Consider the following 14,832-nt stretch of genomic DNA (forward strand, 5'->3'; position numbering starts at 1 on the left):
GCTGGTGCTCCGGGGTGGGAGGATGCGGGACGGCTCTGGACCGCTCCGCAGCCAGTGGGAGAGCATCGTGTGCCCCAAGGGGAGCCGGTGTTTCCTGCTGTGGGGTGTCCTGGGAGGCAAAGAGGAGAGGGATGGGGAGGAAGCGGAGATGTTTTCAAGTGTATTTCGTTATATATTTGCTCCCTAAATGCTTATGGCACTGGTCGCCAGAGCATCTGGGCACTTCACAATAATTAAAACTGACAAATCCATAAACAGTAAACAACAGGCTACCCACTCGGGCAGCCAAAAACCCACTACTGCATAAGCTCAATAGCTGCACCCATCTGCCAAATAAAACCCTCTCGGCTGCCTCCTCTTGTCTGCAAAGGCCAGGGCAGAGCCAGCCCCTTCCTTCCCCGCTGTCACCCCATGGCCAGGCACAGCTTGATCCCTCCATCCTCCCCTGGGGCTCCCCAGGGCTTCACCCTGGCTTTGGGAGCAGCAAAAGTTTATTTTTAATGTATTATTTTTTTTGTACTTCTCCTTTTTCCCTTTTCCCCCACCACAAAGTGGCAACAAGTAATGACACCCTTTTGGTTCTGACTTCTTGGCCTGCTAACCCTTTCACAACACAATGGGAAGGCAACCGCTCGCACCCAGGGGAAGGGATTTAATGAGCAGAAAATAAAGAGAGAGAATTTAGTTGGAAAAACTGTGGAATTAGAAGTTCTGGACCAAATACGCGTCGCTGATGCATAACATTTTTGTTAATTGGGTCTTAACAGGTTTGTGACTCGGGCTGTAATTATTAGAGAAATGGGTCACCCTCGGCAGCGCCAGCCGCGCGTCCTGCCGCTGCGGGAACTTTCACCTAGTTGTAAAAGTACATCGAGACGTGTGTTTCCTCCGCTCCGGCAACGATCCCGGGCTTCGGAGGAGCGACGGCAGCGTGCCGAGCCCACCATCCTCTGGGACAGCCGTCGGGCGCCGGGATGCTCCCGGCAGACCCCTCCTGGTGCGGGAGGGCTGGGGCAGCGTGTCCCGCGTTGGATGCGACCGAGAGGCGTCTCATCACGTGCCAAACGCTCTCCCCCTTTCCCTGGCGCTATTGTTTTTACTTCTGAGTTTTTTTTTCTCTCCACGTGTTTTCCTGCCCTGCCAGAGGCACTAAATCTTCCTAATGCCTCCCTGCCCTCTAATCGCAAAATGGGCTGCGGGAAGTTTGCCTTTTTCTTTCTTTCTTTCCTTTTTTTTTAAAGTGAGATTAATTAAAATATAAGAAATGCACCCAGCTGCAGCAAGGCATTTCTTCTCTGTGCAAAACTGTGGCTCCCCGCTCCATCCACCTCTGCTTTCCACTGCAGAAGGATCTCCACATAGGCAAAAGTCTTCTAATGCTCGTAAACCGGCTGAGATATTATCTCTCTAATTAGCAGCTGGAAAAAAAAACCTTCCATAAATGAGAGAGAGATCAATTAATACTATAATTAAAAACAGTGCCTTTAGATGCGTTGTTTGTGGCGAGCGACTGTTAACGCTGATGGGAGCTGCGCAGTGCTTCTGCCCCAAAAAGTTGGAGCGGGAGCCCCATCTCCAGCCGTGGCGGGAGGGACCCCAAGGTGTTCATGGCACCGCAGACCACCCCACGGTGCTGGGGGGCTTGAGGGGGTCCCATGGCAACCTGCCCACATGCATGCGATGGAGGACGCCGGTTCTGGGGAGGTGACGGGGTCTCACAACGGGTCTGGAGTGGGTTTTCATTTGCATCTCTCCCTTCACCCTTCCCTGCTTGGGGGTAAGCTGTTTTTCATATATTGTAGCCTGGGAAAGCTGTGTTACTGTAAAAAAGAGTAACCATATCCCTTTCTGAGCTGTTGCCAAGCAGATGTAGGGTTTTGGAAAGTTCCCAACAAACTTCCACAGCTGATACTTTACCGACTTGTTCCTTCTCCCGTCCCTCTGCTTGCACCTATTTAAATAACCAAAGGACACAATCTGGGGGAGGGAGTGATGCTCTGCATCTTCTACTTGTTAAATGTAGTTAATCCCGAGTGACCCATTACTCAATTCCGGCATGGGGCTTTGAAAAGAAACACAGAAATACCAAATATTACTGTTTTACCAAGAAAAAAGTTCCCTGTTTTTGCACTGAGGGTGAACCAAGTAATGAAGGAAATTGAGCCCCTTCAGCACTTTGTGCAACACGGGGCTGCTGCTGCCTCTCACGAGGGCAGATACCTCATTTTCTCCCTTAATAGCAATTTGTGGGGTGGGCACTGGAGGAGGAAGAAGCAAAAAAGAGGGGTGTTGAGGGCTGGCGTTGGTATGAAACTTGGTGTAGATGCAGATCCCGATTGCATGTGCGGGGAGGGGGGGGGAACTCAGGGCACTGGAAATGTGGAAAGCTCTCACAAATCATATCTCACAGGAAAGGTTTATGGGAGTTCAGAGTATAGCAAAGGGGATGGATGTCAGGTTTTCCTACACAATAGAGGGTCTTTTGTTTCCGCGCTCCCTCCTGGCAGCAGCCCCCATGCCACCGCTGGTAATTTCCTGTCCATCCTTCGCTGAGCGGCGGGGCTGGAGCAGGGGAGTAGTCCCACATTTTTGTTTAGACTGTGTTTTCTTAATGCTGAGCCTTGTCCTAAGCAGGATATCCCTGTGTACGTTTGGAGTTCCTGAACTTTGCCGGAGAAAACTATCCTTAAAAAGCCCCTTCCATAGTGTCGACTTTCCACCTTCTCTCTTAAAGAGGGGAAAAAAAACCCAACACCCAACAATAAGCCCTCGTTTAATTGCTTTTGCTTGTGAGAGCTTGTACCTTGCGGCTTAATCCGCCCGCGTCTCAAACATCCGTTGGCGTTTTCCTTCCACCCGGGGGCTGAGGAGCGAAACCAAAAAGCGGAGGCGATTCAGTTGGCAGGTTTAGTTTTGGCAGCTGGGGAATGGTTCAGCAGGATCCGACCCCGCGAGGCGGGACAACGTCCCTCAGGCTTGAGGGATTGAGTTCATCCATGTTTTCCAAAGCACTTTACATGGGTGTTTTGCAGTCGATGGAGTTCATGGGCCTGGCAGAGGGTGTTTGGCTGCTGACCGGGGCTGTGGGTTTCTTATAAACTCTCCAAACTGATGGGCCAGCACCTAGTTTTTGTAACTCATTTCCCCGCCTGGCTTTCCCAAATAATCTGTGTATCTGCATTTGTTGCCACTGCACAGTAAAAGCAAAGTAAAACCAAAAGCAAGGAGCACAGTGGTTAGTTTGCACGGAGGAAGTGGGGCAAGCTCCCAGCTGCAGGCTCTTTAAAGTATAGAAGAATATATCAAATAAAATCCAACAAACGAGGCACTGCTGTAATGAGCCTCAGTAATGGGACAGTCCTTCAGAACGCTGCTGTATTTCGTGTAGAGCTCCCATCACCTTGACCAAACAGCCCAGAGGAAAGCGGGATGTGGCATCCCACTGTTACTTAGGTTCAGGAGCCCCTCCAGATGAGCACACCGGTGCAGTGGGATCCCAGAGCAGCAGCACTGCTTCTGCACCGCCGGCCTGGCTGTTGTGCCAGGCAGCACTTAGTGTGTGTGTGTGCAATGGGAAGCTGGGCTCCAAGGGTTAAACACAGGGCTGGAGTTTCCCGGCTCACTCCCAGCAAGCCACGCATGGGTTAAGCTGCAGCATGCACGATGCTGTACGGTGCTGCATGGTGCTATACGCTGCTGTGCGGTGCTATACGATGCCCTACGGTGCTATACGCTGCTGTGCGGTGCTGTACGTACTCCCCCTCTCCCCGGCTCAGGCATTCTTCTGGGTAACTTGATCTTACTTCTGTCTGCCTTTAACAGATAGGCGAGGTGAAGTTATGTTAAACATGTCGCAGTCAGTTTGATTCGCACGGCTTCAGTCTGGTTTTCTTCCTTGATTAGCTTTAATCAAACCCTCCGCGTTACATGACCTTAATAAAGCTATTTTTCCTGACAAGCAAAGACTGTCTTAACAAGCAAAGCTCATCTGGCCTGAAACTAAAGCCAAGTCAAGATGGTGTTTTAGGTCCTCATTAAAGTCCACAGCGTGAAGCGAGAGGGGAAATGATGAAATGGTGCTCCACCAAACCATCTCTCCTTTACATTTAATTAGAGGAATTAGACGCAACCCAGTAGATGCCTTGGGAAAGCAATCACCACTGGGTTCGTAAAGAGCCCGGCAGTATGAAAGGGGGCAGCTAAGGCTTTAGCAAAGGGTAAATTAACACCAGGAGCTGGGTGGACTTTGGGATCAAGTAGGAGGGGAGGGGAATCATATGGTGTTAATATGAAAAGAGCTCCGAAGCCGCCCGGCCCCGCTCTGGAGCTCACGTGTGCAGTGTACGGCGACCCTGAAACGCTCGGGAGGGCAAGTTTACAGGAGATGGCGTGTTTATTCTCCCTTCACCCCTTCCTTCGGTTGCTGCTGACTCACGCAGGTTGGGTGAAACACTGAGGAGGAGAAGGAAAAGCCCCGGCAGGGAGCGATGCCACGGGGCTTGGCAGTGCGGGAGGAAATCAGCCACATGCAGACAAAATGCGGTCAAGCAGCCGCCCCACACAGAGGATGTCCCTTGCACTCATTAGCATTGTGTTTGGAGCAGAGCTTATCAGAAAACAGCCAACAGACATAATCTGTGGTTTATGCTTTCTTTCGTTCCCTGCTTTTTTTTTTTTTTTTACTCTCTTGTTTTCCTTTTTTCTTTCTTATTTTTTGGTTTCTTTCCTGGGGGTTTCCAAAGGGATGTAATCCACTCTGGTTTTATTGCCGTTGCCTCTGGACGTGCTGCAGCTCCAGCCAGCAGTTATTCCAGCCTCTCCAGCCTCCCTGCGAAGGTCTGGGGCTTGACTGCTACTAAATTGTAAACCACAGATCTGCCTTAACCCTTCGCCTTCTGCACGGCTCCCAAACTGTGCCTGCTGCAGGGGGAATCGCTGGCTGAGAGCAGCAGGGCCTCGCTGCCAAGCTTGGGAAAGCTGCACAAAGCCTTGGCTCCGGCAGCCCAGCGGGACGCAGGGACCCTTCCCAAGCGTGAGCTCCCCGGGGCTTTCTTGCAGCTCCAGCAGAATGTGGTACTGTGTTTTCATGGCTCTTCCCTGCGCTGCTGAGGTTCTGGGGATCTGCAGGTGAAGGGACACCCCCTGCACTGCCGTCCCGCTGACTCAAAGTGGGCTCTGTGAATGCCCCAAGTTTGCTGAATGCATCCAGAGTCCTCTCCTTGCTGCTGCGTGGTCGATGGCTACAGCCTTGCATGCTGAAGGGGTCTAGAGGCTGCAGCCCTGTCCCTTCCCAGCCTCAGTGGTGTTGGGAAGGTTGCTGCAGCCCCCAGTGCCAGCATTGCAACTGCAGTGTACCTGAGATCTCCATGTGCCTACTACATACATCATACCCAGCACCCCCTGCTTTCCTCATCTCCACTTATTTCATCCTTTAACTCCACTTTTCCCTTTTGGGAACACAAACCTCTTGCCGTGATACTGTCGGAGATGCCTTGGATGTGCGGTTGTGTTTGCAAAGCATGTTCCTGCCCATGCACATCTCCTCCTTTTCCTCTACATCTCCCTGAATGGGGGGATAAACCAAGGACATCTGTGGGCCAGTGGGACAGCACTGTCCTTCCCTGCCTCCGTCCCACCAAAAATCAATGCTTTGCACTCTTGTCCAAGAGAATATTTGCAAATAATCTCCTAAAAAGGCAATCCAAAAATGGCCCTGTTGTTACCCATATTTGTACACAGGCTCGGGAGCGGCGGGATTCCTCCGGCTTGTCTACATGGGGACAATTGCAATGGATGTGAAATAACTTTAAAAGTGGATTAGCTAAACTGCATTACATCCTCGTGTAGACACTGTCATTTACAAATGAAACGGCCTTAATTTGGTTTGGTCAAAGTTTTGCTTTAGCAATTGAATAAAGATGCTTTAAAGTCTTGAGTGAGGAGTTTACACAGGGATTTAATGCAGTTTAATTAATCCACTTTAAATTCACAATTCTAATTAATTGGGATGAGCTTTCCTTAAGTGTTCCCCTGTTGAGACAGTGGTGCAGCACTTCCAGCCACCTGGCATGATGACCTGACTCGGAAGAGCCAATGCAATGGTGCATGACCGGTCCAGTCCCCAGAGTGGGGTACATAAAGAAAGTCGTTTAAAAGTCCTCCTGCTCTGGCCACGGCCAGGAAGTTCTTCCCTGCAGTAAATTACCTCTGGAGAACCCAAGTTCCTGCTCTAATGAGCCACCATCCTCCCAAGTGCTTTAGGCTCTTGCGTTGGCCACGAAACCATAAGCAGAAGCATCTGTCTCATGTGGAAGGGGTTTGGGAAGATGTGGCCCGAATCAGAGGACAGCACAAGAGCCTCCTTCAGCTCCGCTGACCACTGGAAGGGTTTCAGTTTCTCACCCTCCTCATGCGGTGGTTTTGCAGGATTGGCAAACCCACAGAAATCTTTCTGTGTAGGAAGCACCTGGGGTGGGACCAGCCGGGGCTGCAGAGCTCCTCTTGTCTGTATTTATTTATCAACAGGAGACCTGCCCCCTGGGCTCACTGTGCACATCACCTCTCCTTGAGATGCTGGCCTTGCCTCGGTTCACATCATCACCCTTAAGCTTCCTAAGCTGGCAAGGGTGGGTTTTGTGCAACGCTTTTTATGAGGAGGACTGCACAGATGTTTCTTTCCATGAACTGGAGCATCTCCTTGCTCAGCTTTCCGAGACCCCTTCAGGCTCCTCCCAGCCCTCCAGCTCCTTTGGGGTTTGCTTTCCATGGGACTCCTTGGTGTGCTGGCCTTGGCATCCACCCATGTCCTCCTGCCCAAGCTCCACAGCCATGTCCATCCCTGAGAAATCCTTCAGCAGCATAAGGTCTACCCACAGCTGTTTATTTCAGCCTGCTCTAGTGGAAGGTGTTGCTGCCCGTGCCAGGGGTTGGAACTGGATGAGCTTTAAGGTCCCTTCCAAAACAAACCAGTCTGGGATTCTGTGATTTTTTGGGGCTATGATCTTCTATGTCCCTCTGTTACTGAGTAAAGAAGTGTTTAACTGAGACTTCAGCTCCCTGCTTGCAGCAGATTGTAGAGAGTATGTGGTTTGTGAATGCTCAGAGCATGTTATGGCTTATTCAGGGCTTAAAAAATAACAAAATGGTGAAATGTGATCCCCATGCGCTACTGCCTAGTAGCTAATCAGTGAACTGTAGTTAAACACAGGGCTCTGCTCAGCTCCTAAGGTCTTGCTTGGAGAGGAGGGTTGTAGGTAGAAGTAAGGGGCGATCAGTTGCAATTTGCCTTTATGAGGATTACAAGTCAAATATGGAGGGTTACTGACATGCCTATTTGCTCCTTTATGGCACACTGAAGTCATACCCAAAGACCAGTGGAGAGTAAGAGCTGTTTACTGAGGCTGGGTACACAGGGGTACCTGTGTCCCCCTGCATCAGCTGGAGAAGAGTTATGAGTCCTGAGTGGAGTGAGCACATGGCAGTGCTAGCACCAGGATTTGGGGATTGCTTAAAGCTTTAAGGGAGTTTTTGTCAGAAGAGGTTAGGGAATGGGAAAGGTGAAGGTGATGGAGTGGCACGAGGAGTAGAAGGGGTGCAGGAGGAGTGAAGCAGCTTAGAAGACACCAATAAATGGTTTGGGTAGTTTTTAATTGTAGTGTTGCAGCAGGAGGAGGTGTGTGGGGCAGCCAGGGTACAGGCAGTGCCCATGGCACTGGGGATCACTGCCTGCTGCTCATTCGCAGCACATGGCCTGGAGCATCCACACCTCCTCCCTGGCGCTGGGCAGGGCTCAGCCTTGATTTGTAAACACCAAAGTGCTTTTTATGATTGCTAGTCCAGTGCCAAAACCCAACACGGGCTTGCTCAGAGCCTCCCGTGCTGCCGCAGTCCAGAGCAATGTCATTTACTGAAGGAGGGTTTTGCCACCAACTGCAGGCTCAGAAGGGCCAGTTTTAATTAAAAGCTTCTCTTTGGAGTGTGTGGGGTTTATCCGTGGCTAAAAGGAGGTGGGGAAGAGCATTCCTTGGCTTTTGCGCTTGGACGTCTCTAGGCTAAACAATGTAGGGGAAGTTTTCTGTTGCTAAATGCCTGGTAATCATGTGTTTATCCTAAATTTAGGGCTAGTCCATCTTCTCTGTTATGTGAGGGGACAGCAGAATTAAACTGGAACGGGTGGCAAGCATCCGGATAGAGACGGCCCTTCTAACAGCCATAAAAAGATTGGCTTTGATAGGGATTTTGTTATTTCACTGTGGAAGTCATTATAAGGGGAGATCTCCTATCACTGTAAAGTTAGCCACTAGATTATCTATTCATATATTTTATTGGTAAAAAATATGACAGGGGATTATTGTGTGAGAGCTTTGTGGAAAAGAAAAGAGATAAAAGCAGTTTAACTGTCAGTACATTAAGGCTGTGGTTAGCTCTGCATAGTGTTACTGGATGGAAGGAGACCGTGTCCCTGAGGGCTATTGTTTTTCTGTTTAGATAGGCATGGACTGCGCTAGAGGTTGGTGATAGTGATGAACCCAGGTAGAAGAGAGGTTAAAAATGAAAAAGGGGTTGGTTTGGCCAGAGCATTGACATTGAGGGAAGCCAGCATTGATGCAGCTTGTCCCTGTGTCCGTGCAGAGGATGCAAAGAAGGCTCCTGGCCACATGAATGCAGAAGGTGATGGCAATCACAGCACTTGTGTACCCTTCCTTGCGCGTGCCTCCTGGGGTGTTCTTTCGCCTCCATTTTTTCCACTTGCCCATGTTTTTGGCTGCAGACATTCAGAAGTCCTGGACGAATGCTGCGGTAAACATACAAATTGGTTGCACAGGGAGCGTGCAGGGAGCACGCACGAGGCTCGCCACAGCAGCCTGCGCCCCGCATCCATCTGCACAGCACATGTGCTGGGGCTGAGGCACCGAGCTGGCTGCTGGGGTGGGAGATGGAGCCTGCTCCTCTGGAGCAGGTTGGAATGTGACCAGCGATTGTCATGTGAAGATCCTTGTGTGGAGGGATCCTGGACTAGTGGTGGGGAAGGCTCAAGGCTTCTTTGCTCCAGAGGGAGCCTTGGGGAAAGTGGGTCACTGTAAGTGGCCTGCAGAAGGTGTCCTCAGGATGGAGGCCCTTCTTTGTGTCTGGCTTGGTTGGAGTGAAGGAGAATGGCTGATTTAGTAGAGCATTTGGTCTAGGAAGTTTGAGGGGCATGCTTGGGTCTATGCTCTTTAACATGGTGCTCCAGCCAGTGCCTTATAGAAGATACAGAGATACTGTATTGAATAGATGCCTTCATCGCTGCTATACCCAGAGAGAAATCAATGCTGTCATTGTCACCAGTGGTGCAGGATTAAATTCTTAATTTATGGCTTCCTTTACATGAAACCAAACTGTTCAGCACCTAAGGCTAATACTGTGCCTTGTTTAGAGCCTGGCCTTACCATGTTGCCATCCACCCGTGCTCCTCCTAAGTGTAACTACAAAGTCCTGTTGTGTTTCATGGGTTGCCCTGCTTACAATTTGCAGGTTTGGACACTTCAATGTCTTGATCAGTCCTGCTTTGCATGCCAGAGTGTTTTCATTAGCACAGCATTCATGCATGTGAGATTGTTGCTAACTGATATAATTAACCAGTATGTCAAAGGCTATTTGTTTATTGCATATGCAATGGCTTTTCTAGAGTAAGAAACCCTTTCTGCTGACACCGTGCGAATGAGAACATGCTAAACTGGAGGAATAGCCCTGAGCTGGAGGTGGAAGTTAGGAGCAGTGATTGTACTTAAAAGAAGCAAAACCAATAGCACAGATTTGAGCAGGTCTGAGTAAAGATGAGCAGTGTGTGAAGAAACGAAGAGAGGGATGAGGAAAAAAGAGTTTGTCAGATAATTACCCTCCCCAATGATTATTATATGAGAATATAATGTTATTCAGAAGCACAATTGTCTTCTGTACCAGGTGCTTGACTCTGAACTCTTTGGGTCTGCCGTACATCACATCACTTTGCCGTCGTTTTGGACATCTGTGCAGCTTTTAAGAGATCTTTTTCAGGAAATCTTTCTTTTGGTTATTTATAAATAAATATTGCTGATTTGGTCCAATAAATATTGTTGGGGTGGACCTCACAGCAGAACTCATCAGCTCCTCCACTGTGAAATGTGGACTGTAGTGTCCACATGTTAACTATTACACTGTGTAGTTTGTAATTAAAAGATGTGAAGTCTGTTTGTGAAGGTCTGAAGAAGTATTGAGGGTTGACAGTGGTTTGTGTCCAACAAATCTGCGGGCTGCTGCTGCAGAGAACCCCAAATATATGCCATAGCTCAGTAAATGTCAAAACCTCTCATCCCCTTGTGTTGCAGGTATCCCAGATCTCACTTGGGCTCCTTCCTCTACACCTTCTTTCAAATGAGTTGCTTCTGTACCCATGGCTTCAGCTCCCATAATGCCCAGTCCATTGCTCCCGTCCTGCTCTGCCTCCCTCCAGTCAGTCCCACAGCTCAGCCCTACCATAGCTGCTCCAGTGGGAGCAGACAAACCATCAGCATTATTTAACACCATCAAAAGTGACTTTCTTGCTTCCTCCTCTTCCTATTGCCGCTTCTTCTCCTTTCTCCAGTTGCTGGAACCACTGCCAACTGATGGCCAAAACCTGGGCTCCATCTTCAACTTCTTGTTCCGCAAACGTGCAAACAATTTGTACCTCCCATCTCTCTCTTGCCTTGCCCATCCCTCAACATATGATTGCTCTTTCTTGCTTGTCCCGGCTGCTGGAAAGCTGTGCATTCCATGGCCTGGATTTTCTCAGTCTCTTCCATCTTCGCCGTCTCACACTGGTGCTTGATTTTATCCCTGGCCTTTGACCCTGGCTATGCCATCCCTTGAAGCATCCCTGACTCCCAGCCGTGCTCTCTGTTAGCACTTGCACTTCTGTTCACTCTTCTCCTTCGCTCTGCCACTTCTCCCTTCTCTCCTCCAGCCTTCCTTGCTCCTTGATTCAGAAGCAGCTCTGTGTCTTCCTCACCCATCACCTTCCCTGACCTCATCTGGTCCTCTCCCTCCTCGGTGCATCCCTGTGACCTTCATCTCCCTTGTGTCCTTGGCCACAGTGTTTGTCCATGACACTGAGCTTCATAAAGGAAAACTGCATGTGTTGTGTATCTGTGCATTCCTACTCTTGTTAACTTCTCACCTGCTCCCTCTTAGCGCTTTGTTGTTGTCTTTGGCTTATCTTGTGTGGTAATCTCTTCAGGGCACAGTGGTCTCTGTGTTCCTATAATTCATACCGTGGCTGGTGCAGTGCAGTCTTTCTGCTGTCAGGTACATGGGAACATTTCTAATGCAAACAACTAATAGCTAGGAAGGGAGTTAAAACATTAGAAAGGACTCCAAGCCCATGTCACATATTCTCTTGCAAGGAATGGGGAAAAAAATTGTTTATTCTGGCCCCAAATTTTAATCACCCAAGGGCTGTTAAGATAAAAATAGTCAGTTCTGCCTTCTGTTTATGGTATACTTGGTTGAGTGCAAGCCAATTTTGAAGCTGAACATACTGTCTGCTATTTTTGCTTGATTTTAGATTCCACATTTTAAATAGTTTCTTTAACAAGAAGCATATTTTCACTGATACAAACTTAGCTTGAGGAGAAGCATCCTGAAGTTCCAGCCATATTGAAGATCAGTGAAATGTAGTAAACTCTGGTTTTAAGGGTTTTGTTTTCTCCAAGAGCTGAAATGAAGAGTGTGTTCTGGCAACAAATGCTGGCACGTTGTTCATTAAAAGCTCTCTTCCGAGCCTTGGTTCCCACACACATGTGCCCTCATTCTTCAGCGGAGCTTCCAGGCAAGGGCATTGGCAGTGCTCTAGTCTGATCTTCAGCCATACAATTTGTCTTAATTGTCTACTAGCATCTAGGCAAGACTTAGCTCACGGGTGGCCACAGCAAGGGGCCACATGCAAACCGATGAGCTTCTTAATGTGGCCTGCCCAGCAATCGGATGATTTAATTATCTGTGCCCGTCGTAGGCTGCCTGGCTGCTCCCCATCCCGCCTGCCCTCAGGCACGGCGGGCTTAACCACATGCAGCCATGGGGGCAGCTGCATTTGATCTTCCTCGCCAACGCTAGGGTCCAGCCCTGACAACAGCCTCTCTGTTCGATGCTTTCTTTCCCCTTCTTTCTTTTTCCGCTTCGTTTGGCACCGTGCCCCCAGCATCATTTGTGTAGAGGGGAGGATGGGCGAGTTGGATGGCAAAAACTCACAACATGGAGTTGGGTGTTGACAATCCCAATGATTAATTGATCCTCCGAGGATCTAAGATGATTTGCTGAAGCATCAATAATAGAAATCCTGTCATTATACACTATTTACTTGGTCTTTCTGCGGGAAGACATCCTGTCTCACTATGCGTCTGCGTTGTGCGCCTTAAAAATAGCTCAACCCCCTCTAACTAGCATGGAGTGCTGGGCTTGGGCTGGGTCTAGGTGGGACACGGAAGGCAGAGGGGCCACTGCCTGGGTCGTTTCACTGCTGAAAAGCTGTTTGGACACTTGTGGCACATTTGCCTGGAGCATCTCCTGCTCCTGCTGCATGTCAAGTAAGGGCAGGATATGGTGTGAGAGAAGCTGTAGGATCCAGATGACCTCGTGCCCGGGGCAGAGATCAGGGATGTCTGTGAGGATGACCTCTTGCCATCCTGATCTCTTCTTATCTGTCCAGGTTGAAATGCAGCTACGTGGCTGTCTCACTCCTACCTGTGGAGTTGGCTTTACTGCCTGTTAGCAAGGAAAGGAAAGTAGGTGACCCCCAGGTGAGACAGTGCTGATGTGCACTGCCTCAGGGTCTTTCCCCCATGACATGCTGGGTTCCCTCCTCTGCCTGTGCAAGATGAAGAAAGAACTCTTTCTGTTATTGGCATGTTGAAGTGCCTGTCTTGCTTCTGTGCAGGGAGGTAGGTGTCTGCTTAAGTGCATGTAGAGTATTTGTACATTCCTCTTTAAATGATGGTGTCAGACAGTGCTGCGTATTGATAATGCTCATCATGTGAACATCTCAAAGGCTTTGTAGGACCTTGAATAATCCTAACAACTTCTAGACTCTACCACAGTCACAGTTTCAACCCCCTCCTGACTCTCCAAACATGTGAAATCAGTATCACAGATGCTTTTGAAATGTTGGAGAAGGAGAGGTGACCAGGCTGGGTCTGAGAGCACCATGTACAGCCCTCCTGGGGACAAGTGCACCCCCACATCTCCATGTCAAGGTGGAATTTCACCTGGGCATTTTGTGGTGTTTTTCATCTGCATTAAGTGTAAGGGAGTCAAATATTTTCAGGAGGTGCAAGTCTCTAATGCTGGGCCAAGAAAGGCTGTCCTTTGAGTAGTTAATGCATCTCAGACGTGCTGGTAGAATATAAAGTCTTCAACATTATTAATGCTTTAGCAGACACCTTAGGAAACATTAATACTCCTCTCTGCATTTTGCTTTCATGCATGATGGTGCCTGGGGTGAAAGTATTTTATAGAGTTAGAAAAAGGACATCAAAAGGCATGAGCAACCTGCTCTAGTGGAAGATCTCCCTGCCCATGTCAGGGGGTTAGAACTAGATGAGCTTTAAGGTCCCTTCCAACCCAAACCATTCTATGATTCTATGAAAAGGGCTCATCTCTTCCAGGCACTGAGAATATTTCATTCTTTCACTGGTGTGGATCGAGTTCAGCTTCTGGATCCTGCTTGCTGGGTTGTTTTGATGGGTTTCACTTCCTGAAAGCACTGATTGTTGGTGTTGAGTTGTCACCTGACTGGGAGATGCTCAACCAATGCCCCTGCTCTGCACTGCTTTCTGCTTGGGTCTACCTCTACCATGGCTCCGAAAGTACTCCGCTGCATGGCATGCGAGGCAGGAGCAAACCTGGGATGGCGAGATAGGCTGGCAGGATAGGACAGGTGATTTTAATTATTTTATATATAAATAACTTTCAGATAGTTTGCAAGTTTGGCAATAGCTGCCGGTGTAGCAATGTGACCTTGTTACTCGTACCCCATTCCTCTGAGGGTTTGTCTCACTCACTTGTTTTTCCGTCTCTTAAATTAGACTGCAAGTGGTCGGGGAAGGGTCCGGGTCCTACCACAGCAATAACAAATAGTGCTAAAACATGGGTTTGAGATCTGCTGAGTCCGGGTGCGAGTGAAAGCCCCAAGTATTGTGTTTTACCCTGGGGCAGTGTGGTCTGTCCCGTCCTCCGGCTCTCTGTGGTTTGCCCCATGTGAGGCTTTTTGCTGGCACAAAGCAGGGGCTGCCGGCATCACCTTCAAGGGGGGAAATAGAGTGATGGGGAAGGGGGGGAGATGGGTGTCCTGGATTTTAGCACTTTGGGGAGTTTATTAGTGTTGACAGTGTGTGAACTTGACATCCTTTGTAATAATGTGGTTTTCAGACCTGCATTATTCATGTGCGCGCTCTGAATGCAGGCCCACTGTGTAAGTTTGGGAGGAAAATTAATTAAATAAATGTCAGCATCCTCGAGGAGCACGTGAGATTTCACATCACAGGGTAACAACTCCAGCTGCTTGAACGACCAAGGGGAGAAAAGGGTGGGAAGAGGAAGGTCTGCACTTGGGTGTATATCCTTTCCCTTGCCCTTAACTCAATTCCTGATGCAAACTGAAAAGACCAGTTAGAGAGAAGCGAGTCCAGCCACATAGATCAGTAATATTTCATATTTTTGTTAATAATTGTCATTTGTTCCCCTGCTCTTTATTTATGGCATAAATAAACATGGACTGGATGGTGCTGGATGAATTTATCACGGGAAACTCCCTTTCACTCTTAGGTTAACGTTTAAAAT

General features: G+C 48.9%; 1 protein-coding gene across 15 annotated transcripts in view; it reads left to right on the plus strand.

Moving 5' to 3' along the window:
* Nucleotides 1-14,832, plus strand: part of NFIA (nuclear factor I A) — a 359,817-nt gene that overhangs the window by 138,414 nt on the left and 206,571 nt on the right. The gene's annotated exons all lie outside the window — the stretch shown is intronic.

This window comes from Pezoporus wallicus, unplaced genomic scaffold (assembly GCF_028554395.1).
Source record: "Pezoporus wallicus isolate ANWC-B61680 ecotype Strahan unplaced genomic scaffold, APGP_CSIRO_Pwel_v1 contig_8108, whole genome shotgun sequence".
Taxonomy (NCBI): Eukaryota; Metazoa; Chordata; class Aves; order Psittaciformes; family Psittacidae; genus Pezoporus; species Pezoporus wallicus.